The sequence below is a fragment of the Acomys russatus genome, chromosome 20, assembly GCF_903995435.1.
Source record: "Acomys russatus chromosome 20, mAcoRus1.1, whole genome shotgun sequence".
NCBI classification, from domain to species: Eukaryota; Metazoa; Chordata; class Mammalia; order Rodentia; family Muridae; genus Acomys; species Acomys russatus.
This window is the reverse complement of record NC_067156.1, coordinates 72,775,589-72,787,481: the sequence shown is the minus strand read 5'-3', so window position 1 is coordinate 72,787,481 and position 11,893 is coordinate 72,775,589. Positions and strand designations below refer to the sequence as shown.

Here is an 11,893-nt window from a genome sequence, read left to right as displayed (position 1 = left end):
TGACCCTGCTTTGACTTCTCTTGAAGTAGATTGTTAAATGAATACTGTAAAAACAAGTGTAATTTCGTTTTTACTGTTACACATCTAATTTAGCTAACAGATATATAGAGTTCTTTTTTTTAAGGGAAGACTTTACAAAAATAAAACTGAACTTTTTATTTTAATGAAGTGACATGCCAGGACTATTACAAACAATAAAAGCAAATGCAACATAAAGAATGTGACATATCTAACATGTATATCACAACAGATACAATCTAGACATGAATTCATGGGCATGTCACTGGTGCATTTAAATAACTAAGCCAAGGTTATTTAAATAACTAAGGACCTGTGGTTGGTTTCATCCCAACAGGCAATCTCTGTGAATTGATTCTAAGCCTGTCAGGTTTACAGGTATTAAATAACATAATACTGGGTCTCGTTTTCAGTGCTCAAGAAGATTGAATGAGTTACAATAGCTCCAAGTAAAATAAAAACATGCAGGAGAAGGTGGGAATAAACAAATGCACTGGCACATAAATGGCACAAAATGACCCGGACATAATTTTTTATGGTACTCATAAGAGGGATGAAGACAATTCAGAACATTTAACCTTGAAATAAAATGAACTGTAATCAAGGTATTTCTTAGTTTAGAGTACATTTTAAGCACCCAAATGTTTAATCTAATTACAAAATTAGATTGTTTATTTACATAATTTGTTTTTCCCCAGACATGACCAAATTATAAAGTTGTTTAATTTTTCAATAATGAGTATCAGAATCAGTTGCCATGTGAATCTCTGTTCAATATTTAATTGCAGACCGTGCATGTGTCATAATCTCTACAAATATGAAATACTAATTTTTGTAATCAGAAGAAAATGTAATAATAAGTGGATTAACATCTTTAAATATTGAGAAACATGGAAAATGATGAATATATATGCTTATGTGACCATGATATATGAATGTAGAGAAGGAGAATTTGAACTTTGTAAAACCATATTAAAACTCTGACTTTAAAGTTATTATAATATTTATAAAAAAACATAATGTTGTATTTATAACCTTTATGGGGAGCTTGAGTGTTCGTCTGTGACTTCCCTTGGGTCCACCATCCCACGGACAGATAGTCTAGGTCACCAGCAGTGTTTGCTGTTTGTTCACTGTTCCTCCAGCTTTCTACAGAAGCCTTTGTCCTTTTGGGTCTTCCAGTGGTAATGTGAATTATTTGCTTTATGTTAAACATCTCTATGCAGAAAGGGAACAGAGTTACTCTCTGTCTCTGTATTTATTGAAGAATCAATGTGAGGGTGCAGACACAATGGCTTGATACTTTGGATATTGATATGGGTAAATATAGGTGTTGATGATCCCCATGTTAAAGAATGTTACACGACAACAATTGCATTCCTTTGACATCTAAAGAATGCTCATCTGTGGTGTCAGAAGCAAGGAGAACAGTGATGTTTGGAAGGCACATCCTGTGCAGTGATTAGGTGTCTTTAAAGGAGAAGAGCTGTGTTTGCTAGTAATGTTTGATGTTAATAAAATGTCGCCTATTAGTTGCAGTGTTACTGTTATGAAGCATTAAGGTCATTAATATAGCACCTTTTATGTTAAAATGTATTACATTTTTATTGTGAAATATATATTGGCATTTAGTATTTTAAGATTAGCTAAAGTCATAATGAAATGCCAACAGATTGTTCTATCAACATTTGCTTCTACCTCACTTCCTGCTTAAAATTGTACATATACAAAGTAGAATAATACTCCTTTTAATTAAATGTAAAATTTGTATGAAAATGGGGTTATAAGGCTATCCAGCATGCCCCTAGAGGCGCTGCCGACATGGTACTGTGTTACATTTATCAATAGGAGGCAGAGAGCAGAGAGGCCATGTCTGTGCTCAGTGTTCTGACCTATGAAAATCTTAATGATCAGTAGCCTGAAATTCCCTGGAAAGCCAGCCTGAGACAACCACCAGGCATGCCTGGATGGGCTCCCAGAGTGGAGAGCAAGTCGGAGGCTAGAGGAACTCTGCCTGGGACCTGGGACCAAGGATCTCAGGATCATTCAAGAAAGAGTGAGCTTGTGACAGATGACCATTCAGAGACGGCGGAGGCAGAGGCAGAGGCCATTCAGGCTGTCCATGAAAGGAAGAATCCAGAGAACAACAACCAGACTGGCTCCATAGGGCCTGGACAGGGAGGTAGCCTGAGATGACCCCCATCCTGGTGAAGTATAGGCCTGGTGTGAGTGTGTGTGTGTGTGTGTGTGTGTGTGTGTGTGTGTGTGTGTGTGTGTTGGGGGAAGACAAACCATGCCATCATAATGCACTAGCAGGGCATAGCACTCCTGAGACAACCCCAGACACTCAGACATTCCGGGCACCATTAAAAGGATCAAGTAAGTGGTGGAGAAATTGAAGAGAAAGAGAAACAACAGAAGGATGTGGGCACAACGGAAAGAGGCAGAACTGGAGACTCTAAGGTAGTGAGGAACAGCCTGATGTGAGTAGCCAGTGATGTCACCTGGGACCATGGTGGAGTGCTGGCCTCTGCTGTCACCAGGAACTACATCTGGGTCTGTGACACTGCAGTAGCAAGGGTCTGTTACCACCAAAAGCCACGGGGATGTCCTGGTGTGGCCTGTGGCTCTAGGTCTGTTGACATCTGAGAGCTGTGCAACTGGCCTCACCCCTCACTTAAGCATTATGGGAGAGCTGGCCCTGGAGTTACGAAAGCAAGAGATCCAAGCCTGCCCATGTTGAAGGGCAGTAGGCTCTGCACATTGCAGGAGTTGTGGGTGAACAGGCTCTGAGCTTGGGAAAGTTGGAGCTTCTACTCATGTCCTGTATGGTAATGTGGACAAGGGAGAGATTCCCTCCTCCTCCCTCCTCCCTCACCAGCTACAGTAGTCCAGAGAGCAGACCCTACACCTACACAATAGAGCTGACCCTGGTGGTTGGCCATGGCCAATCTGCCTGAAGGTATGAGTGTGGGATAGCTGGTCCAGCCACTTGCCTGCTGTACATTGACATGAGAGAGAGAGATGCCCTCTCTCACCTTTTCCTTGCCACCTATGGCAGGCAGGAGAATTATCCCTGCCCCTCATCTGCTGTAGCACTAGCAAGGATGGGCCATGCACCTTGCCTGGGCAGCATAGTAGAGTTGGCCCTGGACGTGGGGTTTCAGGTGAGCTGGCCCCAATGGTGTGAGTGCAGGAGAGCTGACCCTGCCTTTTGTCTGCATGGCTGTGGCACTGATGCCCTCCTCACCTCATCATCTATGTCAGGCAGGAGAGGTGGCCCTGGGGTCATGAGCTTTGGAGAACTGACGATGTTCCTCACAGGACCATGGACCCTTCACCTTGCCTGGGCATCAGGGAAGAGCTGGCCCTGGTTGTGGGTGTGGCGGTTGTGGGTGAGCTAACCCTGAGGCTGTGAGAGCAGGACAGCTGATGGACTGATCAGCTCAAATACCTTGCAGGCATAGATCCAGGCCTTTGAATTGGCTTACCCCAACATCTACGCCCTTGATGAACTGCTGGAGTGCATGAAGAGACCAGTACTACAGATCCAAACTACAAAATCTCCAGGGCAACAATAGGATATCAGAAAGAAGTCCCACTGAGGTTCCAGTACTGATAGAGTAGCAGAAGCCAGGGGTCTCGTTCCAGACCAATCAGCCATTGCTATGAACATTTGCAAGCAAGAAGTGTGGACAAAAGGGTTTCCTGTGGGACACACTACAGCTTCTCCAAGGAATTTTTTTCTTAGTTGTGGGGCGGTTGCAAGGGTGGAGGTTGGGTATGAGGGGAGGGGGAGATGACTTGGATTGGGGTGCATGATAGTAAATTCACAAAGAACCAATAAAATGTTAAAAGGTAAAATAATAAAATAAAATAAGGGCATCCAAACTTGGAAATAAAAAATACATTTCCCTCATGCAATCATAGCCTATAATGTATACACATATACATGAAAACAAATCTCTCTCTCTCTCTCTCTCTCTCTCTCTCTCTCTCTCTCTCTCTCTCTCTCTCTCTCTCTCTCTGTGTGTGTGTGTGTGTTAGATAAGTCCATAAAACGTAATTTGTAGTGAAAGTGTACACCCCTAAGTGAAACTCCATGAGGTCAGACTTGCAAATTTATTTGTTCAAAAGTTAGCTGAAATTAATAGCCTTTCTGATCAAACGTTTGTAGGAGTGGCTTCCTTAATTTGCTATGTGATATATTAATTTGTAAATTTGTTAAAACAGAGTGAATCTTTTATAACTAAAAAATCCTAATAATTCTTTTTCTTTTTTTTTTTTTCTTTTTTTTTGCTTCCTTGTTATGTCTGGGCCCAGAGAATTTTCTACTTGCTATTTTCAGATCATGTCTAAAATTTCCAAATGACTGTAGCTCATATGAACAAGAGGGCAGTTAACAAGAGCAAGAGGGGGAAATCACTTTGATATTTTAGATTTGTTCATGATTGTGATGACCAAGGTTAAAATATCCATTACAATATGGTGAATGAAATATGAAAAATTCTATCATCTGAAATAGAAGCCAGAGTGTGACTGCAATACAGAACTGTTTGAACACTATCCAAGGATATTTTACTCAGTGAAAGTGGGGTTCCATTATAAGACATATAAAAGAAATTTGTGCTTTCAAAACATCAGAAAATGAAAGATTTTGAACACATATTTTATGTTCACTGTTCTTTGTCTTGCCCATGATCTTCTAATTTTTCATGAGATTTACTACGGTGAAAATGCAAGTCTATGAAATGTGACCTCTGGGTCTTGAGGATGAAATTTCATACTTAAGTACTCTCATAATTCATGGAAATATTTTATGGTTTATTGTGTAAATGTATGTTTATATCTTTCCTTTCATATTTCCAGAGGACCACAATCTATTACCTCTTATGTATATGTCTATCTATGATCTATCTATCTATGATCTATCTATCTATCTATCTATCTATCTATGATCTATCTATCTATCTATGATCTATCTATCTATCTATGATCTATCTATCTATCTATGATCTATCTATCTATCTATCTATCTATCTATGATCTATCTATCTATCTATGATCTATCTATCTATCTATCTATCTATGATCTATCTATCTATCTATGATCTATCTATCTATCTATCTATCTATCTATGATCTATCTATGATCTATCTATCTATCTATCTATCTATCTATCTATCATCTATCTATCTATCTATCTATCTATGATCTATCTATCTATCTATCTATGATCTATCTATCTATGATCTATCTATCTATGATCTATCTATCTATCTATCTATCTATCTATGATCTATCTATGATCTATCTATCTATCTATGATCTATCTATGATCTATCTATCTATCTATGATCTATCTATGATCTATCTATCTATCTATGATCTATCTATCTATCTATCTATGATCTATCTATGATCTATCTATCTATCTATGATCTATCTATCTATCTATGATCTATCTATCTATCTATCTATCTATCTATCTATCTATCTATCTATCTATCTATTTATCTATCTATGATCTATCTATCATCTATCTATCTATGATCTATCTATCTATCTATCTATCTATCTATCTATCTATCTATCTCTTCCATCTCTCTGTATCTGTCATCATATATTTACAGCTGTCCTCTATCCTATCTGTCTATCATCCATATATCATGTAGCTATTGTCTAGTATCTGTTTTTCCACCTATTATCTCTCCTGTTTTATTAGCTATCTGTATCTCCACCCATTTATCATATGCCATCTTTCCTAGCATAGGGCTATCTTCGTTAACATCCTGTTTTTATTTTATATAATTTAATTGATGTTCCATTAATGTATCTAAGATCATAGGTATTAAACTTGGTATTAAACTTCTTAACTTGGTCCTCACAGTAAAATTTCCTGGCACACTTTATTTATTTAATGATCTATTTTCAAAGTGGGTGTTGGTTTACATTGTAGCTGCCATTTTGAACAAAATCTCAGTCATTCTATTTTAGCAATAAAGACTCAGAAGCCAGATTCTGGACTGAAAGCCTGGTAGCTCAGAGAAGCAGAGAAAGCACCCACCTGACCTTCCTTCTTTGCTGACATACCAAAAGCAAGCTTTCCATCTCTAAGCCGTATAAAAACCCCTCAAACTGAGTGTCCCGCCCTTCTACTTCCCGTGTATCTCCCTACGTGTCCTCCTGACTTCCTCTATGGTTTCTCTCTATGTTCACTCCTTGCCAACTGCTTGCTTGATCCACTTCTTGACCTATGGTTGGCTTTATTTAACCATTTATTGGATTAAAGGTGTGTCCTAGGCCTGAGCCACATCACAAGTAGGAACTGGTTTTTCTTAATAAACAACACAATCTTGGTTTTCATGGTTGAGCAAATATGTGGCAACAAAAAGCATAAATGAATAAGAATTTTTGACATTGAGATCTATGGACTAGGTAAATTAAGATCTAGGGAGAGTCTCCTTGAAAGGAAGTATATAACAGCTTGTGACAGGCATTTGATCTCCCTGAGTACCTCTTGTATTTGAGATACAATTAAAATATTATCAGTTTAAGGCACCAGGGAGGTGAGGTGGCAATAAAGTGCCTAAAACCCTACAGCAGGTGACACCTAAGTGTAATAACTGGTGACAATGTTGTCAAGATTCCTGGGGTAGCTTTGATTTCTGAGTTCAGGCTGAGAAGCCCAGCTTGCTTGGATATATTACCACATTTTCAGGAGAACCCAAGAAAAATCTTGGTGGTGTCTAAAGGTTTCACTTTTAAAATGCACTGAAACCCTGGCCCACCGCACATGCACAAATACACTCTACATTGCTTTTCAGCCATCTGGAAGTCCCTGTTGCTTTTCAGCATTCCCTATATTTATGAATCACAGCAGATGTTCTCTTTCATCAGAACAGGCCAAGCATATAGGGATGCTCTCACAGTGTACACTGAACCAGGGAGAGTAGCTATTGGAGCATCATACTTTTAGCAAAACTCATGAGTCCCATATATGATCCCTCATCCTAGGATATTCGGATTCTCATTTCTCATGATAAAAAAAAAAAATACCTGTCTTTGAAGGAATGCAAATGTACTTGCTGCTGACCTACTGCTATGATGATTACTAAAAAAAAAAAAAAAAGTAATAGTGTTCTTCTATGTCCTCATTGGTAACTAAATCTTTAAGCAACCTCTCCTTAAATTAAATTAAATGTTTTAATTAAGTTTTCAGTTTTTGCATGTTTGTGTGTACATGTACATATGTCATAGCATACTCGTGGAGGTAAGAAGAAAAGATGATATGAAGTCAGTTCTCTCTTTTCAACATGTGGGTCCCAGGTTTCTAACTCAGGTCATCAAAGTTTCTTGCAGTTGCATCTCTCCAACACTCCCAACCCCCATCCAAAACAACGCTTTCCAGTCTGGCTTCAAATTCCCTATGCAGCTATAATCATCCCACATCCACTTCTTGAGTGCTGGGGTTATCAGCATGTACCATGTCACATGGCTTATGCAAGGCTCCATGCAATCTATCGGAACACTTTACTGATGAGCTACCAACTTAGCCTCAGAATCCATGTGTGTGTGTGTTTGTGTGTGTGTCTGTGTGCGTGTGTGTTTGCATTGCAATTTAAAACACAAAAGATAAGGTAGAATATTTCAATGGTTCACATACCACCTGATCTTCCTATAAACACTTATTATCACTCACCTCACTCCAGTGTACAAGAAATAATTCGGCAGCATCTGGTGATTTAACTCCCAAGAAGAGCTCCTTTATACTCTGTTTTGTTTTCATGAAACTCTAAAAAGGAATTTTGTTGACAACTTCTCCACTGAAATATTTCTACATGATCCTTCAAATGGTGGTTACTGCAATTAGTGTCGTCTTTGTGTATTTTGAAATTTGTGGTGAAATGTGTGTGCTTCACAGAATCTTACAGTTTGGAGTTTCAGCCAAAATAATGTCAACACATTTATATTTTAAGTGATTATCTTGGGCTTTGGGAAAGCTAACTTATTCAAACAAAACATTCATTAAAACCATGTTTTTCACAGTAATTGTTCCATACTTGGCCTAGGTTGTCTCACAGGGATAAGCTGCCCCACCTCTCTCCAATCTTTATAAGTTAAATGTACTGTAAGTTTTCATATTTTACCAGATAGAATATAACTGTTACTTTAATAAGAAAACTTTCAATGATGATAATTTAGATGAAGTTAATTTCTTTACCTAGTTACAGTCCTTCTATGCTCAGCATCAGTGAATTCTATATTGTACTTGCAAAGGTATACAATGTGCACTTTCATAACAATAGAAATATACATCAGTGGCCCAGAAGAAATTATGGCTCATCTGTTACTCACACTAGATCCGTTATAGAGGATGATTCTGCTATGAATAGTGCTCCAAGGTACCGTAACTGTTTCAGGGTTGTGAATTTCCACACTAAGAACTAAGGTGGCCTGCAATGGGCAGTGGTCGTTGGCTCTCTTGGCTTCACCGCCAAGAACAGCAAAACCCTTTCATAGCATCCTTCTCATCTAGGTCTGGACTGATCCTCCTTTTAAGATCAGACTTATCAAATTAAATAAGAAATAGGTGTGGATGAGGTGTTTTTATTATCATGCCTCGGATATGTAGGTAAACAAAATTGAAATTAAGAATAAGGCCTGCTGTAGGGAGCTGACATTCCCCAATAAGCTACTATGTATGAGAAATTTCCATTTTCCTTCCTTCCCTTCCTGTCTTCCTCTCCTTTTCTTCCTCCTTGCCTCTCATTCATTCATTTTGGTCTGTATTTTTTTCCTCCTTTTTTTTTCTTTCATTCATAGAACTCAATCCACAGCCTCTCACATGCCAGACAAGTGTTTTATCACTTGATAACACAGTCCCTTCCAAACAATTTTATACATTGAGAAATTTAATGTCATGCAAATATGTGACTTCTAAGTCATGCAGCACATAATTGTTAAATTATACAGAGAAACTTACAGTGTCTTAAATAGTAGTTCAGGATATTGTCAAAAGAAAAACGACTACTGTATTGAATAGAACTCATAGTAGACCTTTGTCAGCTATATCTGTATATTTGCATTTTTAAATCATTATAGCTCTTAGAAACTCTAGCAAAAGAACTGGACACTGACATCAGATCAGACCTGACAGGATGCACTCCTTTCAGCATGATAGACACTGACATTCTGCATCCTTCATCTTCTAGCACCAAGTGCTTCAGTTGCTGTTACCCATCAGAACAAGACAGCTCCCAGGACACCTTCAAAGAAAGCTTCCAATCTCAATTGGTCCAGCATTTCAGACTGCCCCACACAGGACTCTAATTAAGCCTAGAATTTCTCAACATTTAGAAACTGGACCACAAATGCTATTCCTAGATTGTTTAACCTTCTCCCCAATTTTATTTGGGCCCCTACAAAGGTATTATTCCCAAATCAGTTGGAGGAAACCTTAAGAGAATGACACCCCATTTCATCTAAGGGGGGTCAGGTAGGTTTTTGGTTGCTTTCTTGGGCTATAGAGGGTTATTATCAATGGAAGTTGGTTACAAGTTATTATTGGTCTTATTTAGAGAGAAAACAAGGTTAGACTCAGTGATGTTTCTCTTTTCCTTTATCTTATATTCTTAGGTTTAGAGATAGGGGTTGAAAAGAAAGAAGGGAAATAAAGAAATATATAAGGAAGATAGAACAAAAAGTAGATTAGTGAATCTCCTCCTCAACTTAATGCCTCAATTGTCACTCACAAGGTTATTTATAATTCACTGGTATAGAATTTTATATATAGATGCAAAATAAGTGTAATTCTAGATACAGTAGTTTAGAATTCAAATGTAAGATTAGTCTTCACACACACACACACCCATATATATATATATATATATATATATATATATATATATATATATATATATGAACTTTAACCTACATATGCCATGGACCTAGAGCAAATGAAATATTATTGTTCTGGTAACGGATCATAGTTACTGAATGACTCCTGACAGCGTTCTGCTATATGCACAATCAGTATGTTATTCAACCATCATCAGAGAAGCTTCCTCTTGCAGCAGATAAGAACTAACACAGTGACTCAAAAGTGGACAATGTATAGGGCTGACATTTTGGAACACTCAGTTTAAACGAGATTGGTTGTCTTCTTCAAACTTCTCCCCTCAGAAATCAAAGGTTTATGAGGAAGAAGAGGTAGAAGGCTTCTAAGAACCAGAGTGGATAACAGTGTCTTCCATATACAATAGGTCTGGTGCACATATGAACTCACAAAGACTGGAGCAACTGGCATGGGACCTACACTGATTCATGTTAGACAGGATCCCAGAACAAAGAGGTATAAGTAGTCATGGCCTCCCAACTTAACCAAGAAGCTATCTGCTATTGACACCTCCTGGCAAAGGGAAAATTAGGTCTTTTTTCCTAATGAAGTCCCATTAGTTATATTAATCACACTTAATGGTAGATAGGCCTGATGCCCAACAGTAGGTGGCCACACAGGATAAACTCAATAGCATTTTTGCATACTTTTTTGCCTCATTAGTCTTTTGCTTGCATATTATGGTTTCTGGTTTTGTATTTTTATGGTGTGTGTATGTGTGTGTGTACTTCTTGTGTTCTTCCTTATTTAAAGTCTGATTTGTTTTCTTTTTTGTTTGTCTGTTTGTTTACATTCTTAAGAAAGAGGGAGAGAAAGCATGAAGCTGTGTGAATGGTGAGGTATATTTGGGAGGAGTCAGAACAGAAATCACTATCAGAATATATCATAAATTTTTTTCTCAATGAAAAGGATGAAATAAGAAAATTGTATTTCATGATATTTTAATCATAAAATATGTTGGTCTGTGTCCTGTGTAATCATATGCAAGTATGAGGAAGCAGTAACTAGATGGTAATTCCTTTGAGATTAAAAAGGGAGTTGAAAGGTGAGAAATAGGAGGCGCCTGTGACCTCAGTGCATCTTATACATGTGTAAAACCGCACACAGACGTATTTCCTCAGAGTTAGGAGGTGCCTGTGACCTCAGTACATCTTATACATGTGTAAAACCGCACACAGACATATTTCTTCAGAGTCAGGACAAGAAGAAAATTTGTGATCTCTCAGGGAAAATGGAAGATATGAAATAAAACATGAAATTTCAATTGCATGAAAATGTATTGGGGTTTAAACCATATCTCCTAGACAATTAATACAAGGCCAACATGATTTATCTGGTTACTATGATTTTTTAAATAATCTTTGAACTAATTATTTTATTTGTAAAATATTTATTGAGTTCTGTGAAACATTTTAGGTACAAAGAATGGAGAGATAACAATTATAAAACCGATAAAGGGCCCTACTGAATTATGGTCTACATCAATAAAGAAAAGAGAAGAAACAAAACTGAAGACAAACAGCTGAAGAAGCTATAGTATTCTGCGGTGTGACAATAGTTCTCCTGGAAGATACAACTCCCATGTCTAATCATCCCTAATATGTATCCCATGACAGAGGACAATATGGATTCCACTGAAGTCCATGTGGGTGAAGTAATGAGTTACTTATAGGAGCGTGGATGACGGGGTCCCTACAGGAACAGAAATTACTCAGACAGCTAGTTGCATTGCCAAGGCCCACCCCAGCACTTGATACAGCTCACAAAAGTTGAGAATGCAGAGCACACTGGCTCAACAGGTTATGGTGTGTCCTTTGCAAGTGACTCTGGTCTAAACCACTTCCTGGCAGCTTGGGTGATTTCTGCTTCTTTCAGTCCATCCTCAGAATCTGAGAATCTTTTTTGCAGCTTGGCTAATCTGAGAGTGACTCTGCTTCTATTGCTTACTCAGGCAGGGAGGAGCCTGGTGAATCAGG

The 11,893-nt window shown here is 38.1% G+C and overlaps 1 non-coding gene across 1 annotated transcript; it reads left to right on the top strand.

The window, feature by feature from the left end:
- Positions 1 to 1,815: 1,815 nt before the first annotated feature.
- On the top strand, positions 1,816 to 1,944 carry LOC127204827 (small nucleolar RNA SNORA17). The gene has a single exon (XR_007832525.1). It is a non-coding gene; the product is annotated as a small nucleolar RNA SNORA17 (small nucleolar RNA).
- Positions 1,945 to 11,893: the final 9,949 nt, after the last annotated feature.